An 18,007-nucleotide genomic window follows, 5' to 3' on the forward strand; every position below is an offset into this window, starting at 1 on the left:
ATAAATTAAGTGAATGTCGAACATCCCAAAGTTGTTGTGAATGCAACTCCATCATTCAAGTTGTCGGACCGACGAAGCATGTTCTGGGTGAAGCTACATTTCCCAGTGAGGTACATTTTGGCGCCACATTACACTCCCGGTAGTGGAAAGGTCTTGCTCGGGCCCCTGGTGGAGACAGCTGACAGCCTGAAACAGCGTGCCGCGCATGCGCAGTACGTACTCAGAGCATTCGCGCGGGGTTGGTTCTCGCAATTCGCGGCGCGCCGTCCGCCATCTTGCTAGAGAACGTCGGTTTCCTCCAGAGCAGTCGACAGAGGCGAAGGAAACGGCGCGATATTTTTCTCTAGAATTTATTATTCTGCTAGGAACATATTTATAAGCTTTAGATAGGTGTCACTGACATTACACTAGGCTGTGTTACGTGATCGCGTCATGGAACGTCTCAGCCGGTGAGGCGTTCGGCGCTTCGCGGCCCATGGGCCGAGCGTAACTGGACAGGTGATCAGCACTTTCTGCGGCGGTTGAACCTGCTGGAAAAGGCTTCCTCGACTCGCGGCCGCATTGCCCTCTCCCGGTGAGAACCAAGGCCGTTTTGCGTGGCCGAACCTCGAAGATCAGAAGACTGTTGGTTACAGTTGAATTGTAATTGTGTCCTTTGGCGTGGGCCCGCACCGAGGCCTCGCCTAGAAATTGTCTACTAAGTCTTGTCGTTGGCCTTCATTTGCTACGGTAGTCGAATTGGGTCTCTCCAGCCTCAAGGCCTACATGGCACTCGAGGTCTGAATTCGTGGCCCTCGTATTCCTTTCCTGTTTGTTGTGTAGACTTTGTTGAGTGTTTAACATCCGTGTTCAGGGAAGTTGTGGAGTGTTTTACATCCTCTGTCATTGGATTGATGTTGTGGAGTGTTTAACATCCTCTGTCATTGGATTGATGTTGTGGAGTGTTTGACATCCCTGTTCATGGACATTGTGGAGTGTTTAACATTCGTGTTCATGGAAGTTGTGGAGTGTTTTACATCCTCTGTCATTGGATTGATGTTGTGGAGTGTTTTACATCCTCTGTCATTGGATTGATGTTGTGGAGTGTTTGACATCCGTGTTCATGGAGGTTGTGGAGTGTTTGACATCCTCTGTCATTGGATTGATGTTGTGGAGTGTTTAACATCCGTGTTCATGGAGGTTGTGGAGTGTTTGACATCCTCTGTCATTGGATTGATGTTGTGGAGTGTTTGACATCCCTGTTCATGGACATTGTGGAGTGTTTAACATTCGTGTTCATGGAAGTTGTGGAGTGTTTGACATCCTCTGTCATTGGATTGATGTTGTGGAGTGTTTGACATCCTCTGTCATTGATGTTGTGGAGTGCTTGACATCCTCTGTCATTGATGTTGTGGAGTGCTTGACATCCTCTGTCATTGATGTTGTGGAGTGCTTGACATCCTCTGTCATTGATGTTGTGGAGTGCTTGACATCCTCTGTCATGGATGTTGTGGAGTGCTTGACATCCTCTGTCATGGATGTTGTGGAGTGCTTGACATCCTCTGTCATGGATGTTGTGGAGTGTTTGACATCCTCTGTCATTGATGTTGTGGAGTGTTTAACATCCTCTGTCATTGATGTTGTGGAGTGCTTGACCTCCTTATTCATGGATGTTGTGGAGTGTTTAACATCCTCTGTCATTGATGCTGTGGAGTGTTTAACATCCTCTGTCATTGATGTTGTGGAGTGTTTAACATCCTCTGTCATTGATGTTGTGGAGTGCTTGACCTCCTTATTCATGGATGTTGTGGAGTGTTTAACATCCTCTGTCATTGATGTTGTGGAGTGTTTAACATCCTCTGTCATTGATGTTGTGGAGTGTTTAACATCCTCTGTCATTGATGTTGTGGAGTGTTTGACCTCCTTGTTCATGAATATTGTGGAGTGTTTAACATTCTCTGTCATTGATCTTGTGGAGTGTTTTACCTCCCTGTTCATGGATGTTGTGGAGTGTTTGACATTCTCTGTCATTGATCTTGTGGAGTGTTTGACCTCCTTGTTCATGAATATTGTGGAGTGTTTAACATTCTCTGTCATTGATCTTGTGGAGTGTTTTACCTCCCTGTTCATGAATATTGTGGAGTGTTTAACATTCTCTGTCATTGATCTTGTGGAGTGTTTTACCTCCCTGTTCATGGATGTTGTGGAGTGTTTAACATCCTCTGTCATTGATGTTGTGGAGTGTTTGACCTCCTTGTTCATGGATGTTGTGGAGTGTTTAACATCCTCTGTCATTGATGTTGTGGAGTGTTTGACCTCCTTGTTCATGGATGTTGTGGAGTGTTTAACATCCTCTGTCATTGATGTTGTGGAGTATTTGACATCCCTGTTCATGGCTGTTGTGGAGTGTCCAATATCCGTGTTGTTGATGTTGTGGAGTGTTTAACATCCATGTTGTTGGACGTTGTGGAGTGTTTAACATCCGTGTTCATGGAAGTTGTGGAGTGTTTAATATCCCTGTTCATGGAAGTTGTGGAGTGTTTGACATCCATGTTGTTGGACGTTGTGGAGTGTTTGACATCTGTGTTGTTGGACGTTGTGGAGTGTTTAACATCCGTGTTGTTTCACGTTGTGGAGTGTTTAACATCCGTGTTGTTGATGTTGTGGAGTGTTTAACATCCGTGTTGTTGGACGTTGTGGAGTGTTTAACATCCGTGTTCATGGAAGTTGTGGTGTGTTTAACATCCCTGTTCAGGGAAGTTGTGCAGTGTTTAATATCCCTGTTCATGGAAGTTGTGGAGTGTTTGACATCCGTGTTCATTGAAGTTGTGGAGTGTTTAACATCCCTGTTCATGGATGTTGTGGAGTGTTTAATATCCCTGTTCATGGAAGTTGTGGAGTGTTTGACATCCGTGTTCATTGAAGTTGTGGAGTGTTTAACATCCCTGTTCATGGATGTTGTGGAGTATTTCACATCTTTGTTCATGGATGTTGTGGAGTATTTGACATCCTTGTTCATGGACATTGTGGAGTGTTTAACATCCCTGTTCATGGAAGTTGTGGAGTGTTTGACATCCGTGTTCATTGAAGTTGTGGAGTGTTTAATATCCGTGTTGTTGGACGTTGTGGAGTGTTTAACATCCGTGTTGTTGGAAGTTGTGGAGTATTTGACATCCCTGTTCATGGAAGTTGTGGTGTGTTTGACATCCCTGTTCATGGAAGTTGTGGAGTGTTTAACATCACTGTTCATGGAAGTTGTGGTGTGTTTGACATCCCTGTTCATGGAAGTTGTGGAGTGTTTAACATCACTGTTCATGGATGTTGTGGAGTATTTGACATCCTTGTTCATGGACATTGTGGAGTGCTTAACATCCCTGTTCATGGAAGTTGTGGTGTGTTTGACATCCCTGTTCATGGAAGTTGTGGAGTGTTTAACATCACTGTTCATGGAAGTGGTGGAGTGTTTGACATCCGTGTTCATGGATGTTGTGGAGTATTTGACATCCTTGTTCATGGAAGTGGTGGAGTGTTTGACATCCGTGTTCATGGATGCTGTGGAGTATTTGACATCCTTGTTCATGGACATTGTGGAGTGTTTAACATCCCTGTTCATGGAAGTTGTGGAGTGTTTGACATCCGTGCTCATTGAAGTTGTGGAGTGTTTGACATCCGTGTTCATTGATGTTGTGGAGTGTTTAATATCCCTGTTCAGGGAAGTTGTGGAGTGTTTGACATCCGTGTTCATTGAAGTTGTGGAGTGTTTGACATCCCTGTTCATGGATGTTGTGGAGTATTTCACATCTTTGTTCATGGATGTTGTGGAGTATTTGACATCCTTGTTCATGGACATTGTGGAGTGTTTAACATCCCTGTTCATGGAAGTTGTGGAGTGTTTGACATCCCTGTTCAGGGAAGTTGTGCAGTGTTTAATATCCCTGTTCATGGAAGTTGTGGAGTGTTTGACATCCGTGTTCATTGAAGTTGTGGAGTGTTTAACATCCCTGTTCATGGATGTTGTGGAGTGTTTAATATCCCTGTTCATGGAAGTTGTGGAGTGTTTGACATCCGTGTTCATTGAAGTTGTGGAGTGTTTAACATCCCTGTTCATGGATGTTGTGGAGTATTTCACATCTTTGTTCATGGATGTTGTGGAGTATTTGACATCCTTGTTCATGGACATTGTGGAGTGTTTAACATCCCTGTTCATGGAAGTTGTGGAGTGTTTGACATCCGTGTTCATTGAAGTTGTGGAGTGTTTAATATCCGTGTTGTTGGACGTTGTGGAGTGTTTAACATCCGTGTTGTTGGAAGTTGTGGAGTATTTGACATCCCTGTTCATGGAAGTTGTGGTGTGTTTGACATCCGTGTTCATGGTCATTGTGGAGTGTTTAACATCCCTGTTCATGGAAGTTGTGGTGTGTTTGACATCCCTGTTCATGGAAGTTGTGGAGTGTTTAACATCACTGTTCATGGATGTTGTGGAGTATTTGACATCCTTGTTCATGGACATTGTGGAGTGCTTAACATCCCTGTTCATGGAAGTTGTGGTGTGTTTGACATCCCTGTTCATGGAAGTTGTGGAGTGTTTAACATCACTGTTCATGGAAGTGGTGGAGTGTTTGACATCCGTGTTCATGGATGTTGTGGAGTATTTGACATCCTTGTTCATGGAAGTGGTGGAGTGTTTGACATCCGTGTTCATGGATGCTGTGGAGTATTTGACATCCTTGTTCATGGACATTGTGGAGTGTTTAACATCCCTGTTCATGGAAGTTGTGGAGTGTTTGACATCCGTGCTCATTGAAGTTGTGGAGTGTTTGACATCCGTGTTCATTGATGTTGTGGAGTGTTTAATATCCCTGTTCAGGGAAGTTGTGGAGTGTTTGACATCCGTGTTCATTGAAGTTGTGGAGTGTTTGACATCCCTGTTCATGGATGTTGTGGAGTATTTCACATCTTTGTTCATGGATGTTGTGGAGTATTTGACATCCTTGTTCATGGACATTGTGGAGTGTTTAACATCCCTGTTCATGGAAGTTGTGGAGTGTTTGACATCCGTGTTCATTGAAGTTGTGGAGTGTTTGACATCCGTGTTCATTGATGTTGTGGAGTGTTTAATATCCCTGTTCAGGGAAGTTGTGGAGTGTTTAATATCCCTGTTCATGGAAGTTGTGGAGTGTTTAACATCCCTGTTCATGGAAGTTGTGTTTTTGACATCCCTCTTCATGGAAGTTGTGGAGTGTTTAACATCACTGTTCATGGAAGTGGTGGAGTGTTTGACATCCGTGTTCATTGCAGTTGTGCAGTGTTTAACATCCCTGTTCATGGAAGTTGTGGAGTGTTTGACCTCTGTGTTCATTGAAGTTGAGGAGTGTTTAATATCCCTGTTCATGGAAGTTGTGGAGTGTTTAACATCCCTGTTCATGGATGTTGTGGAGTGTTTGACCTCCTTGTTCATGGACATTGTGGAGTGTTTGATCTCCTTGTTCATGGACATTGTGGAGTGTTTAATATCCCTGTTCATGGAAGTTGTGGAGTGTTTGACATGCGTGTTCAGGGAAGTTGTGGAGTGTTTAACATCCGTGTTCAGGGAAGTTGTGGAGTGTTTGACATCCGTGTTCAGGGAAGTTGTGGAGTGTTTAACATCCCTGTTCATGGAAGTTGTGGAGTGTTTAACATCCCTGTTCAGGGAAGTTGTGGAGTGTTTAACATCTGTGTTCAGGGAAGTTGTGGAGTGTTTGACATCCGTGTTCAGGGAAGTTGTGGAGTGTTTAACATCTGTGTTCAGGGAAGTTGTGGAGTGTTTGACATCCGTGTTCGGGGAAGTTGTGGAGTGTTTAACATCCGTGTTCAGGGAAGTTGTGGAGTGTTTAACATCTGTGTTCAGGGAAGTTGTGGAGTGTTTAACATCCGTGTTCAGGGAAGTTGTGGAGTGTTTGACATCCGTGTTCAGGGAAGTTGTGGCGTGTTTAACATCTGTGTTCAGGGAAGTTGTGGAGTGTTTAACATCCGTGTTCAGGGAAGTTGTGGAGTGTTTGACATCCGTGTTCAGGGAAGTTGTGGAGTGTTTAACATCTGTGTTCAGGGAAGTTGTGGAGTGTTTAACATCCGTGTTCAGGGAAGTTGTGGAGTGTTTGACATCCGTGTTCAGGGAAGTTGTGGCGTGTTTAACATCTGTGTTCAGTAGGGTGGTCCTTATTCCTCAACATTCGGATTTTCTAAGCTCCAACCCCCGGGATTCATTGGAATAGTCGAGAAAACTCTCTTGGTGAACTTTTTTTCCAATCGGACAACATTTACCCCTCCCTCATCGACCTTGAAGTTTCACCCTGAGGAATAAAAACAACAATCCTTGAAGAAAAAATTTTTTTGTGCCATTTATTCCCAAAATATTAGCTTATAACACACAACATACAGTATTTTATAAATGGTTACCTCATTACACAGTTAAATTTATTAAACTATAACAAAAATCTTAAGCAAAATGTCCCACAAGGCTCCTAGGCCCGTCCAACTTAGTGCTCCTGCTCCTGCTGGGCCGCCACACCAGCAGCCACGGTCTTCTTTCTGGAGTCCGGGAACTCCGCGCGATGACGAGAGACAACTTGGAGGAGAAATTGCAGTTGCTCATCATCCTGAGTTAGCATTCGGTTGTATTCCTGGATGAGGGCAACTCCTCGCTCCTCGCTCCTCGCTCCGCGTTGTCGTTGATGACTGCTATCCCCTGCACGAAGGCCGCCGCTGTCTGGAAGTCTTCCCGCTGCAGCCAGGTCGCGGGATCGGTGTCGAGGAAGCCGTCTTCCAGGCGCAGCTTCTGGAAGAACCGTCGCGTGTTGGTTGATGCCATGTCTTGCAGTTGGAGTCCTGAGACGTCTTGGCTGGGCAGCTTTGGGCGCTTCGCTGGAGATTCATCTCCCACCGTAGTGTGAAGTGAGGTGAGTATTTGCCTCTTCTCCTCCACCGTGACCAGGCGGTCAAAGAGCGCCAGAGCGACAAGCTCCTCCGAGAGGTACCACAGGTGCCCTTGCAGCTTGGTCAGAGCTGCCTTGCCCACGTCCCGGTTGACGTCCATGTAGGTCGTCAAATCCTTCAGCAGTTGCAGGTCATGTCGAGGGGCAGCTGCGGCCTCCGGAGCCATTGTCCAGGCTTTCGCGTACAGGCGACTGTTGCCCTCATCCGGGAATACAACCGAATGCTAACTCAGGATGATGAGCAACTGCAATTTCTCCTCCAAGTTGTCTCTCGTCATCGCGCGGAGTTCCCGGACTCCAGAAAGAAGACCGTGGCTGCTGGTGTGGCGGCCCAGCAGGAGCAGGAGCACTAAGTCGGACGGGCCTAGGAGCCTTGTGGGCTTTGTTATAGTTTAATACATTTAACTGTGTAATGAGGTAACCATTTATAAAATACTGTATGTTGTGTGTTATAAGCTAACATTTTGGGAATAAATGGCACAAATTTTTTTTTTCAAGGATTGTTGTTTTTATTCCTCAGGGTGAAACTTCAAGGTCGATGAGGGAGGGGTAAATGTTGTCCGATTGGAAAAAAAAGTTCACCAGGAGAGTTTTCTCGACTATTCCAATGAATCCCGGGGGTTGGAGCTTAGAAAATCCGAATGTTGAGGAATAAGGACCACCCTAGTGTTCAGGGAAGTTGTGGAGTGTTTGACATCCGTGTTCAGGGAAGTTGTGGAGTGTTTGACATCCGTGTTCAGGGAAGTTGTGGAGTGTTTAACATCCCTGTTCATGTAAGTTGTGGAGTGTTTAACATTCGTGCTGTTGGACATTGTAGAATGTATGAGTTTCCTGTTTGGACGTTGTGAAGTGTTTGACGTCATTTCTCATGGACATTGTACAGCTTTTAATGTTCGTCTTGTTGGATCCTCAAGGTTGTGTAACCAGACATATTTATGATGTAGCCCTTGCCAGTGCCCGTGTGTGTCTGCGCACTTGTCCACACCCGCGCCCACGTTTTGGTGCCAGTGTGAGTGTCCGTATTTTCTTGCATCCTGTCGGCAAGTATTGTTTTGATGGATATTGGTATTCCGCATTATCTGCTTTTATTAATCATTTTCTGAAGTTGAAAGCATTGAAGGAGTCTTGTTTGATTACGAGCTCATCTTTGCCCTTGATGTGCTCTGTGCCTGCATCCTTCAGTTTGTGTGAAAATATGAATCGAGGGAATGCCATTGTTGGAGGAATCAAAGAAACTTGAGAACTGCGTTGCTATGGCAATGCCCACTATCTTTCTGACAGCACATTGGAAGCTGTCGTCAAGAAATTCGGAATATCCCGATTGTTGATAACAATGGCTAACCCCCGCTCTAGTGGGGAAAATGGCCTTAAAACGATCATTCATTCATTCATATTCATATAACAACCTTCAGTGACTTGTTGTTGTTGTAGTGACTCATTTCCCACCATTGAATACAACAGCCGATGCTCTGATGCTTTCGATGGAAAAAGCTCATCTTTCACACATCTAGTGAAAGACTGAACATTAAAGTACCTTCTCCCCCCTCAAATCCCAACCCCGCTATCTTCTTCTGCTCTTCTCATACATTTTAATGAAACTTCTTATCTTTGGTCGTGGTTCCAAAATGATTTGGTTTTGCACAAAGACTGCCTGATATACCTTGCATTAAATTTTTTACAGAAGGAATTTGCTTTGGCTGTGTAAAGCAAACGTTTTGGAAACTTCCCATATTTTCTTGTTTATGAATAACCATGGTGACACTTCGGGGTGGCAGGGAAGTAAACTCGTTGCTTTGGTTATTTGGTGCAGTTGGGGTTAATTATGGCCACAGTTTGTGGAGCCTCATCTTGCGAAATTCCCTGTTCCAGTTGAGACGAGGCTCTTGAGCTGTGCGGTATTGTGTGTATTAAACACACTTCGTATTCTCTTGACCTCAACGTTGACTTCGTTGATTAGCAAGTGCATTTTGATTCAGTTGAAACCTTTTTTGTTGATGCAAAATAACGTGAAAAATTATATTCCCTTTTATAACATCTCCAGAGGAAAGATGAATAAATGAATGAATGAATGAATGATCGTTTTAAGGCCATTTTCCCCGCGAGAGCGGGGGTTAGCCTTGCGGGCTCCATGACAATCATGGTTCCCTGTTTGAGGCAATGTTTTTTTTTATGGCCGGATGCCATTCCTGACGCCAACCCTTGGTCACGCTCTTACGATGCGCAGGGATACGGTGTACCTATTCCAAATCGGGGTACACACCGTGATCATTCATCCCAGCAAGCTGGTACTCAATTTGCCGACCTCGGGAGGATGACAGGCTGAGTCAACCCCCCATGCGTTAATTCAGCGATCGACCGGGATTCAAACCCTGGATCAAAGGATCCCAAGCCGGCACCCTAACCGCTAAGCCAACACCAGGCTAGATGAAATATGAATACAACAACAACAACAACAACATGCATTTTAAAGGCCATTTTCCCTACTAGAGCGGGGGTTAGCCTTGCGGTCCCCATGACAATCTTCTCCATTTTCCCCTATTTTCTGCATCTCCCCTCGTTAACCCCCTTTGCCCGCATTTCTTCTTCCACCATCTTTAGCCAAGTCTTTCTCGGTCTTCCCCATCCTCTACTTCCTTCTACATTAATTTCCATCACTCTTCTCAACCAGTCACTTTTATCCTTCCTCAACACATGACCAAACCATCTCAACCTGTTCCTCTTCACAGCATCAATCACAGGCTCTATTCCCATCATCTTTCGCAATTCATCATTTGTCTTCCTCTCTCTCAACGATACTCCGCACATCCGTCGAACCATTCGCATTTCCACCATTGCCAACCTTCGTTGCTGCTCTACGTTCATTACCTTCGCAAAAGCGGAAGGTTATGTTTTGATCGCTGTGTATTTATTTGTATGTCTGTGTGTGTGTGTGTGTGTGTGTGTGTGTGTATGTTATTCGCATAACTCAAAAAGTATTCAACCGAATTGCATGAAATTTGGTGGGATGATTGGTTATTATACGGGACACATTTGATTAGATTTTGGGAGCAATCGGGTCAAAGGTCAAGGTCAAGGTCACGAAAAGGTCAAAATCGTATTTTTACCATAGCGCGGTCAATTTTTATCCAATTGGCATGCAACTAATGCCAAAATGTTCAGAATTCAATGCCCGATCTTGTGATATACGACATGACCCAGTGAAGACATTACCCTTGTTAGCGGTTGGGGGTCAAAGGTCAGGGGGGTCACGACCTTGCAAAATGTGCGTTTTTTGTCATAACTCGGTCAATTCTTATCCGATTTGCATGAAATCAGCACCAAACTGTTCACTGTTCTGTTCCCTACACTCCCATGCCAAGTACAGAACAGTAGCTGCGGCGAAGGTATGCGCTCTACCGAGTGCCCGTTCTAGTTACCCATGTCTCGCTCCCATAAATCATAACACTTCTCACACATGCAGCATACACCTTTCCCTTCAGCTTCAACGACACTCCCCTCATCATCAGCACGCCACTCAGTTTCCGAAACTTCTTCCATGCACATCTCACTCTAGCAACCGTTGCCGAGTCTGATCCACCTTCTCCATTCAGTATGTCTCCGAGGTAGCAAAATGTTTTCACACCTTCCAGCTTCACGCCGTCTCCAAGATCCAACTCAACATTTCCTCCATCTGCAGCTCCCTCTGTGCACACCTTACATTTGAATGTAGCTGCCACACTGGTTAATGACCCTCTCAGACCACTACATTTTTGATGAACCCACTCAGCGCACATTGTACATTGAATGGAGTTCACTCCGACACCCTTCCTACACACAGCACAGGGCCACTTCCCAGTTCTTTCCACCTCACCACATGCTTTACCACTTGCCATCACCTTCGTCTTTCCGATATTCACCTTCAGACCTTTTGTCTCCATACATTCCTGCCACTTGTTCATCTTTTCCTTCAGTCCATCCATACTTTCCGCAATCAACACCAGATCATCTGCATACAACAACTCCCACGGTAAACCCTCCTTTACGTTCTGAGCCAGCACCTCCATCACAGCTGCAAATAGTAGTGGACTTAGTACCGACCCCTGATGCACTCCCACCTTCACCTCAAACTCACCACTGTTCCCGTCCTTCGTCCTTACAGCTGTGCGCGCTCTTTTGTACATTGCCATCACTACTCTGATCAACCATTCCTCCACTCCTAACTTCCTCAATGCCCATGTCAATACTTTGCGTGGAACCCTATCGAATGCTTTCTCCAGATCAACAAACCCAAGAAACAACTTCTTCCTCTTCTCCATGTACTTCTCCTGCAACTGCCTCACAATGAAAAGTGCGTCTGTCGTTCCTCTTCCTGGCATAAATCCAAACTGCATTTCGTCGATCCTCACTTTCTTCCTTATCCTCCTCTCCAACACCCTTTCCAATACCTTCATTCCATGCTCCAATAACCTTATCGCTCGGTACGAGCCACACTCCAGAGGGTCACCTTTCCCCTTGTATAGAGGGACGAGGGTACTCAGTTCCCAAACCACTGGAATGCGGCCTTCTTTCACCACCAGATTACAGATCTCTGTCATTCTCTTCACACCCCAACTTCCTGCTGCCTTCAACATATCTCCCACAACTCCCGTCAGCCCTCCCGCTTTTCTACCCTTCATTGCTTTTGTCGCTTCTCACTCAGCCTCAGCCTGTCAGCTGTCAGCTGTCAGCTGTCAGTCAGGTTGACTCAGCCTGTCATCCTTCCGAGGTCGGCTAATTGAGTACCAGTTCACTGGTAATTCCCTGTTTGTCGTAAAAGGCGACAAAAAGGGTTGGTGGCAGGAAGGGCATCCGGCCGTAAAACATTGCTTCAAAAAGGGGACCGAAAAACAACAACAACCACGGTCCCCGAAAAAGGCCAACCCCCGCTTTGCGGGGAAAAATGGCCTCTAAAGGTGTTTTTTTACCTTCGCAAAAGCGGAAGGTTATGTTTTGATCGCTGTGTATTTATTTGTATGTCTGTGTGTGTGTGTGTGTGTATGTTATTCGCATAACTCAAAAAGTATTCAACCGAATTGCATGAAATTTGGTGGGATGATTGGTTATTATACGGGACACATTTGATTAGATTTTGGGAGCAATCGGGTCAAAGGTCAAGGTCAAGGTCACGAAAAGGTCAAAATCGTATTTTTGTTGTTCTGTTCCCTACACTCCCATGCCAAGTACAGAACAGTAGCTGCGGCGAAGGTATGCGCTCTACCGAGTGCCCGTTCTAGTTTATTTATTGCTTTTGTCGCTTCCTCAACTTCCTTCTCCGTTATCTTCTCTGCCGGTCCTAAAACTGGGTTACTCTCTATGTTGCCATCCCATTCATTCTCTGTATTCAACAGCATTTCCATATATCTTTACCTTCGCAAAAGCGGAAGGTTATGTTTTGATCGCTGTGTATTTATTTGTATGTCTGTGTGTGTGTGTGTGTGTATGTTATTCGCATAACTCAAAAAGTATTCAACCGATTCGCATGAAATTTGGTGGGATGATAGGTTATTATCCGGGAACCATTTGATTAGATTTTGGAATCGATCGGGTCAAAGGTCAAGGTCAAGGTCATGAAAAGGTCAAAATCGTCTTTTTACCATAGCGCGGTCAATTTGTGTCCAATTTGTATGAAACTAATGCCAAAATGTTCAGAATTCAATGCCCAATCTTGTGATATGCGACATGACACTCTGACGTCATAACCCTTGTTAGCGGTTGGGGGCCAAAGGTCAGGGGGGTCACGCCCTTGCAAAATGTGCGGTTTTTTAAAAATCATAACGCGGTCAATTCGGATCCAAATTGGATGAAAGTAGATGTCATTCTTATGTGTCATGATGTTTTCGACTGTTGGTGCAATTTGAAGAGATGAAAAACAGAACATATATATATATATGCATATTTTACAGTTGTAAGGATGCATGTAATAAACTTGGATTAGCAGCCGTAAACATGGTTCTTTCCGTGCAAATCAACGGGACTATGGCACAGTGACAACGAATCAGCGCCGAGATCTTGTAGTCATCGAGTGTCATTCCCTCGAATCTTGCTACACAGATCTTGTAGTCTTTTATTTTGGCAACAAAAGTAGCTGCGGCGAAGGTATGCGCTCTACCGAGTGCCCGTTCTAGTTTCCATCTTCCTTTAATTCCATCTGGGTCGACAATGATTTGTCCCACTTCATCCTTCAAGCAACTCACCCCCATCACATCACACCTCTCTTTCGCTATCTGCTTTGCAATCCTGAATACTGCTTTCTGACCCTCTTCCGAATCCAAGCGTTCTCCGAACATTTTCCTACATGCCTCCTGCGCCTTTGCTACCTCTTTCTTTGCAGCCTTCCTGGCTGCCTTATAACTTTCATGCTCTGCTGTTTCTGCTCCCGTACCCTTCGCCTTCTGCCACTCCTTGAACTTCTTCCTCTTCTCGTCAATCTTCTTTCCAACGTCATCATCCCACCACCATGTTTCCGAGTGCCTCCGTGGTCCTTTTGTCCATCCACATACCTCACCAACGGCTCCCAACAGACTAGCTTTCATTGACATCCAACCACGTTCAAGCTCAACCAAAAATAGAGGAAATATGAATACTTAGATTAAAATAACAATGGCCCTTTTTGAATGATGGTGGTGTGTGTGGCATGCGTGTGTGCATGCAGCAATGCAAATTGTATTTGCACAGCATGCCATTAGTGTTCTTGTTTTTAAGATACCTGAGTTCCTGTAATGATGTAAGATACCTGTAATGATGAAAGTTCTGATAATGAGGACAGTGGCATTTTACTTTTAAACTGTCTGTGCGGCATTTCGCTGGATGTTTCTGCATTTGCTGTGTGCCAGTGATCTTTCCTTGTGTACGAGGTGGTTCTGCAAAATGATTTGCTATATGTGCTGTTTGCCAGCATGGGGTTTTGAAGAGAACGTTGCTGCCAAGGCAGTTCCCATTTGTACCTTATGTCGTATCCCAAAATTATTTATCAGAGTGTGCAAGTACTCTCTATGTCGGGATGGTGCAGGAATAAAAAAATGTCGGTCCCATCCACTACGTACAAAATTAAAGTTGATGTATCTTCTCCAAAAAGTCACTTATGCCTCATGTGAGAACCTGCCTGGTCTGTTCAGCTCATTGTCCAGGCAGGGATCACTTTTCAGTACACCAGACCATGGCAAAAACAAACAAACAACAAAAACTGAGATCAGTCAAAACTGGAAAATCATTTTATCGTTCATCATAATAATCTTCAGACAGCGTATTTCCGAGCTGCCTCTCTCAATGCCAATGACTCTGGTACCATCCGACAGAGTTTTGCTCAGTGCAGCATCCTTTGAACATACTGTTGTTGGATCGTCAAAGAACACAAACCAGTCTCCCAGTCACAGATGTTGATGATGAGGATTCTGCAGTGCCCCCAGTGGCCTCGCCCTAGAATCTGTAACCTCCAATCGGAGCGCTGAACACTGAACCAGCTTCTCCAATCAAGAGCATTGGGAGGTGATTAAGTCAGCAAATAGCATACAATCAGAATTTGTCTTGTTGATAGGTGCACTGTATAGGTTCTTTTTCAATGTCTCATTCACCTTGTGCTAATATCACCTGAGTGCACAATGAAAAGTTTTGTGGTTCTTTTAATTCTGTTTTAGGGAAATGTCCTTAATATGTCTTTGTTTATGTCTATATTAAAGTTTTGTAGTACTAAGCGTTTACTTTTATTATTGTTAATATTGTTATGTCGGTGGGGTAGCAATATGTAGAGCCAGGTAGATCTGTGTAGGTAGGTATTCGTCTGTCGCGGTAAGGAATCTGACCTGTTATAAGTTCTGTGTGTTTAGGCGATTTGTCGGTTAAGATGTATACCTGTGGACATACCAGGATGTTCGTGTGTTAAATAGAATAGGGATGAAAGAATAACGCCCTTGTGTGTCACACCTGATAGCCAAACCTTTGTCCCGTATGGCAATGCACACCTGTAGACATGTAGTTAGGTCCCTAGTACAACACGAAATAAATCCCTTCCCTGACATGACTTTGGAAGACGGACAGGCAAGGGGGGTGGGGGGGAGGGGCCCGGCTCGGGGAGCCGCCGCATGGACCGTGGCCAGCTGCACCTACGAGCTATGATCATGCTACACGCTACGTGCTATACCATGCCCAGGAGGGCTGTGATCAGTTGGCGCGAATGGACGCGGAAGGCGCGAAGCGGGTCGACAAAGGGAGGGAAGTTACGAGGCTCTGGTTGGGTGCCGCGTCACTGCCAGAGGTTATAAAAGAGCGCGCGGAACTCTGCGTGCAGATTCCTGGCCCTGGCAGTCCCGGTGCGATCTCGAGTGGAGAGAGTCCTGTCTCTGGTTGCGTTGGCTCGTAGTCTTGGCCCTGGTTGAGTTGGCTTATCGACCGTGTGTGAAGATCGACCTCGTGGTGTTTGGAGTGGTGCTTGTGCGGGAGCGAGGCTCGGTGCTGTGAACGGGCCTAGCGACGCGTGCGAGGCGGGCGGAGGATTCCTCCACGCCAGAGATTGAAGACACAAGACAGATAAGACCGAGCTCCGCGTTCCCAATTACATAATGGACGTGTTATTTTGGTTGTTCACTCCCCCCGTCTGTATTTGACGTCAGTGTGTGGGATCCAAATCTCGGAACTTTATATAATATCGCGTTTTCCTGTCCCTACGTTTCTTTGCAATAAACCCTTGTATTATTGTCCATCCCCTGTTAAACCTGTGCCCGGTTGAATTAATTTCCCTGCAGGATCGAAGCTGCCGTGGGTTCTTTGAAGGTAAGTGCTTGCGCAGCCTTCCATTTTCCGCATTCCTCCCGCACTTATTATAGCACAATCCGTGTTTGGTCGTCGCCTCCATTAAAACCGTTTAGGCCTATCTGCGGTCTCTGGTGTTGACCGGAGTCGCACGACAATATTATTATTTATATTACTATTTTGCAATACATTACTGTAGTGTTCTGTTACAATATTATTATTATGCTATTATCATTATTCCTATTACTTTTGTCATTTGAAGTGGCTTTAGAAAAATGCCATGATAATTTGGAAAGACCCTCAAGCTGCTACATATTATACACCTTCCCAAAGTGGAAAAAGGCGATGAAACATGGGAATTTCTCCAGATGTTTTGCAGTCGAGTCGAAAGCAACGTAGGATATGCGAGTGTGAAAATAACGTGGAGGGTGTCCTCTTAGTCGTGATCTAATTGAGGTTTCTGAAGCCTCACTCGTAATACACTCTCCCACCATCACCGGAAGCGGCACCCATAGTTCACATAATTTACGAAGTTAATTTTGCATCCCCCCACCTTTGGACTCCTGGTGAGGGTGGCATATTAAATCGCTACAACCTTTGCCGTATGACCCGTAGTCCCCTTTGCAAGTTTAGTTGGTTGAGATTGCATAATGATAAGTAATGACTGAATTATACATTGGTGAAGAAGATGTGTCGAATAATTTGACACAAGTGGCCACACAGGCCACCCAGGACCAGGTTTTGGTGGGCCGACGGAATTTTTGATAGCATTTGGCTCGAGGGCCACCGCTTATTTCAAACCCTGCTTGTAGGTATCTTCATTTTGTGTAGGGAAGTGTGAAACTTTTAAATGGGTTTGTGGGATCTGAGTTTCTACGTTTGAAATTTATTATTTATTTATTTATAATATAATATACAGTAATGTTTTTTTTTTTCACAAAATCTCAGCTTGCATAAGAGCAAGTAGATAGAGAAAAATGCTAACCCACTGACGGTGGCTCAGTAGTAACACAGTTGAACACAAGCAAGCCAGAGAGGGAACTCACCCTGAAGAGAACAACGATTTCGGCCATTTTGTTTTTGTGAATGGAATGAAATACTGGACAAGACTGGCAAATTGTTTATTTGTTAAAATATATATTATAATCAATATATTTTTATAATATGACATGGTGCTGTTTTGATGAAACTAGTACACCCATTCCATACGTGAGCGGCAGGGGGAATCATGTTATTTTTCTTCTTATTATTATTAGTCCCCTACCGGTGTACACCGGAGTGGACTATAGGTTTGCACGCCGTCCCTCAGTCCGTCAGTCTGGTCAGTCCGTCACGCAAAGAACAGTTTTCCGGACTTTTTTTCTAAACTCTTAATGCTAATGATTTCAAACTTGGCACATGGTTTCCTCATGATGAGTTACAGATCAAGTTCGAATTTCATGACGTTTCGACCATTTTTGACAAAGTTATGGCACTTTGAACTTTGGTAATTCTGATAATTCTGATGACCCTTAACTCGGTGCCATTTTAAGTTTTAATTTCCTTTAAAAAATATTTTCTCTGCAATATTAGGAGCGATTGAGATCAAATTTTCACCATAAGAGGGACTCGGTCTGTAGAATATTTTAATGGTCATTATGACGTCACAGGTCACGTGGTTCGGCCGCCATATTGTTTTTTGTAAAAACATGAAAACCCCTTTTTCTCTGCAACGGCTGAACAGATCGAGGCCAAACTTTGCAGGCAGGATCACATATCCATGACGAACAAAAAAGTCAGGGAGCATGATGTCATGTGTCACATGGTTTCAGAGTTATGACGTTTTTAAGCATGAACCGTTAAAACCGAGCTCCTCCGTCATTTTTGATCCAATCGAGGGGAAACTTCACAGATCTGTTCAGCATGTCAGTCTACTAAAATGTGCTTTTGGAATTTGCGATAGGGCACGTGGTTTGGCAGATAACGTTAATTAAACGAAAATATTTTAAAAATGGATATCTCTTGTTTATTCGAGAGTTCTCTTCAAGCCGCACCGCGCGCCCTCAGCCTCGTCTCGCGAACGTCAAAAGCGCGACACAGCGCTCGCTTTCGGGAGGGGCGGAGCCAAGCCGGGCAACATATATACACATGGATCATTGATCGTGAACCGGAAAATATAATAAATTACTGATATTTAGCGACTCTAAAGGTTCTTTATCAACAACTTATTTTGTCGTGCTTCTGCTGACCTGGCTGCAAGGTGTAGAAATCGAAGTCCCGAGTGTGAATCACAGGTGAGCCCGTCCTGAGGTAAT

At 44.6% G+C, this 18,007-nt stretch overlaps 1 protein-coding gene across 25 annotated transcripts in view; it reads left to right on the plus strand.

Moving 5' to 3' along the window:
• Window positions 1-222: 222 nt before the first annotated feature.
• LOC137417329 (serine/threonine-protein phosphatase 6 regulatory subunit 3) overlaps window positions 223-18,007 on the plus strand; it is a 238,253-nt gene continuing 220,468 nt past the window's right edge. For 19 of the 25 annotated variants that reach the window (XM_068103180.2, XM_068103183.2, XM_068103186.2 and 16 more), the window contains exon 1: window positions 435-574. The gene's annotated coding sequence lies outside the window, so the exon portion shown is untranslated. Of the gene's footprint in view, window positions 575-18,007 lie in introns of all 25 variants that reach the window. The other 6 variants (XM_078782965.1, XM_078782970.1, XM_078782967.1 and 3 more) reach the window with 5 other exon arrangements.

The sequence above is a fragment of the Myxine glutinosa genome, chromosome 8 (genome assembly GCF_964187855.1).
Source record: "Myxine glutinosa chromosome 8, kmMyxGlut1.1, whole genome shotgun sequence".
NCBI lineage: Eukaryota > Metazoa > Chordata > Myxini > Myxiniformes > Myxinidae > Myxine > Myxine glutinosa.